General features: G+C 45.5%; 1 non-coding gene across 1 annotated transcript; it reads right to left on the bottom strand.

Annotated features, from left to right (window-relative positions):
* Positions 1 to 204: 204 nt before the first annotated feature.
* On the bottom strand, positions 205 to 359 carry LOC131270235 (5.8S ribosomal RNA). The gene has a single exon (XR_009179350.1). It is a non-coding gene; the product is annotated as a 5.8S ribosomal RNA (ribosomal RNA).
* Positions 360 to 3,807: the final 3,448 nt, after the last annotated feature.

Below are 3,807 nucleotides of genomic sequence, written 5' to 3'. Positions count from 1 at the left end.
ACCACAAGCACGCCTTCTCCTCGTACTTCCGCCTCACGCGGGAACACGGACGCTCTAAATACTTCGAATTCCAATGCCAGTATATTGTAAACCACGGGTTCTTTAATGCTAGCGGGTCGTCGCGACCCTAGTTAACATCATGGTGCACGTCTCGTGACGGGTGTCACGGCGTAGTTAAATGTATGCGATACATTTCTCAAATATAAGCGCTCAGTCATCTGTACATCATGGTAGGTTCCCACGACGTGCAATATGCGTTCAACTTATCAATGTTCATGTGTCCTGCAGTTCACATTATGACGCGCAGTTAGCTGCGGTCTTCATCGATCCATGAGCCGAGTGATCCACTGCCGAGGGTGACTAACTTGCGTAAGCCGCCGCTGTGCGCGTATACCCGTTCCCCGTAGGGAGGAGCAAGCCGCCGCTTAGAGACGAAGCATAAAGTGTCCTCATTCCACATAGGGCAAGCTGGATGAATCCATTTTACCCAGGACGGCCGAAGCGGCGTGGACCAGGGGAGAACTGAACCTTATACTTCACACCACAGTAAGTCTACGTGTCCTCTTCCACATAGGGCAAGCTAGAACTAACTATCTTACCCAGGACTGCCGAAGCAGCGTGGACCAGGGGAGGAACACACTTTTCATGGAAACGTAAGGCATCCATGACTGCCATAACGTAAGCCGCCGCTGTGCGCGTATACCCGTTCCCCGTAGGGAGGAGCAAGCCGCCGCTTAGAGACGAAACATAAAGTGTCCTCATTCCACATAGGGCAAGCTGGATGAATCCATTTTACCCAGGACGGCCGAAGCGGCGTGGACCAGGGGAGAACTGAACTTTATGCTTCACACCACAGTAAGTCTTCGTGTCCTCTTCCACATAGGGCAAGCTAGAACTAACTATCTTACCCAGGACTGCCGAAGCAGCGTGGACCAGGGGAGGAACACACTTTTCATAGAAACGTAAGGCATCCATGACTGCCATAGTGCGTAAGCCGCCGCTGTGCGCGTAAACCCGTTCCCCGTAGGGAGGAGTCAAGCCGCCGCTTAGAGACGAAGTATGAAGTGTCCTCTTCCACATAGGGCAAGCTAGAATGAACTATCTTACCCAGGACCGCCGAAGCAGCGTGGACCAGGGGAGAACTGAACTTTATACTTCACACCACAGTATTGAGTAATGTGCCCTCTTCCACATAGGGCAAGCTGGAATGTTCCATTTTACCCAGGACGGCCGAAGCGGCGTGGACCAGTGGAGGACTACACAATCATGAGGTTTGATATCGACTTGTGTGTTTCAATAGGATACCGATGGTATGGTTTGAACCGATTTGATTTAGCCATTCTGAAGTCATCACTTGGTTGAAGCGCTGAACTAGGGAGGCATCGTTTACATATATATTGGTTTTCGCATGCTCTACTAGGTTAATGTCATGAGGTTGGCTATCGAGCATGCCCAAGTGATGACTTGATTGTGTGCTTGCTTGAATTCTTCACATTTCATACCATCGGTTAGTTGTCGAATCATTCCTCGATCATAACCTTCGTTCTTGGTTCATGTATGCTCTCTTCCACATAGGGCAAGCTAGAATTAACTATCTTACCCAGGACCGCCGAAGCAGCGTGGACCAGGGGAGAACTATACTTTGTCTTGTATGCCCTCTTCCACATAGGGCAAGCTAGAACTAACTATCTTACCCAGGACCGCCGAAGCAGCGTGGACCAGTGGAGGACTATACTTTGTTCATAACACCACAGTATTGAGTAATGTGCCCTCTTCCACATAGGGCAAGCTAGAATGAACTATCTTACCCAGGACCGCCGGAGCAGTGTGGACCAGTGGAGGACTACACAATCATGAGGTTTGATATCGACTTGTGTGTTTCAATAGGGTACCGATGGTATGTTTTGAACCGATTTGATTTAGCCATTCTGAAGTCATCACTTGGTTGAAGCGCTGAACTAGGGAGGGGCATCGTTTACATATATATTGGTTTTCGCATGCTCTACTAGGTTAATGTCATAGGGTTGGCTATCGAGCATGCCCAAGTGATGACTTGATTGTGTGCTTGCTTGAATTCTTCACATTTCATACCATCGGTTAGTTGTCGAATCATTCCTCGATCATAACCTTCGTTCTTGGTTCATGTATGCTCTCTTCCACATAGGGCAAGCTAGAATTAACTATCTTACCCAGGACCGCCGAAGCAGCGTGGACCAGGGGAGAACTATACTTTGTCTTGTATGCCCTCTTCCACATAGGGCAAGCTAGAATGAACTATCTTACCCAGGACCGCCGGAGCAGCGTGGACCAGTGGAGGACTATACTTTGTTCATTACACCACAGTATTAAGTATGGTGTCCTCTTCCACATAGGGCAAGCTAGAATTAACTATCTTACCCAGGACCGCCGGTAAGGGGAGATGCCTTTAAGTAGGGATGCTGTATTAAGATGGGAGTTGAAGAAGATCAAGATTCATCTCCATGCAGCATCCCATTCATCTCCCAGCATCCTATCATATGTTTTTCTTAGAATTTATGAAAAATCGACTAAGTCCGAGATGCCTTTAAGTAGGGATGCTGAATTAAGATGGGAGATGAAGAAGATCAAGATTCATCTCCATGCAGCATCCCATTCATCTCCCAGCATCCTAACATATGAATTTCTATGAATTTATGAAAAATCGACTAAGTCCGAGATGCCTTTAAGTAGGGATGCTGTATTGAGATGGGAGATGGAGTAGATCAAGATTCATCTCCATGCAGCATCCCATTCATCTCGCAGCATCCTAACATATGAATTTCTATGAATTTATGAAAAATCGACTAAGTCCGAGATGGCTTTAAGTAGGGATGCTGTATTAAGATGGGAGATGTAGGAGATCAAGATGCATCTCCATGCAGCATCCCATTCATCTCGCAGCATCCTAACATATATTTTTCTTAGAATTTATGAAAAATCGACTAAGTCCGAGATGCCTTTAAGTAGGGATGCTGTATTAAGATGGGAGATGAAGAAGATCAAGATTCATCTCCATGCAGCATCCCATTCATCTCCCAGCATCCTAACATATGAATTTCTATGAATTTATGAAAAATCGACTAAGTCCGAGATGCCTTTAAGTAGGGATGCTGTATTGAGATGAGAGATGTAGGAGATCAAGATTCATCTCCATGCAGCATCCCATTCATCTCGCAGCATCCTAACATATGAATTTCTATGAATTTATGAAAAATCGACTAAGTCCGAGATGCCTTTAAGTAGGGATGCTGTATTGAGATGGGAGATGTAGGAGATCAAGATTCATCTCCATGCAGCATCCCATTCATCTCCCAGCATCCTAACATATGAATTTCTTAGAATTTATGAAAAATCGACTAAGTCCGAGATGGCTTTAAGTAGGGATGCTGTATTAAGATGGGAGATGTAGGAGATCAAGATTCATCTCCATGCAGCATCCCATTCATCTCGCAGCATCCTAACATATGAATTTCTATGAATTTATGAAAAATCGACTAAGTCCGAGATGCCTTTAAGTAGGGATGCTGTATTGAGATGGGAGATGAGGAAGATCAAGATTCATCTCCATGCAGCATCCCATTCATCTCGCAGCATCCTAACATATGTTTTTCTTAGAATTTATGAAAAATCGACTCAGTCCGAGATGCCTTCAAGTAGGGATGCTGTATTAAGTTGGGAGATGCAGAAGATCAAGATTCATCTCCATGCAGCATCCCATTCATCTCGCAGCATCCTAACATATGTTTTTCTTAGAATTTATGAAAAATCGACTCAGTCCGAGATGCCTCT

The sequence above is a fragment of the Anopheles coustani genome, assembly GCF_943734705.1.
Source record: "Anopheles coustani chromosome X unlocalized genomic scaffold, idAnoCousDA_361_x.2 X_unloc_18, whole genome shotgun sequence".
In the NCBI taxonomy this organism is placed as follows: Eukaryota; Metazoa; Arthropoda; class Insecta; order Diptera; family Culicidae; genus Anopheles; species Anopheles coustani.
The sequence above is the reverse complement of the archived record's forward strand: the minus strand, read 5'-3'. Positions and strand labels throughout refer to the sequence as shown.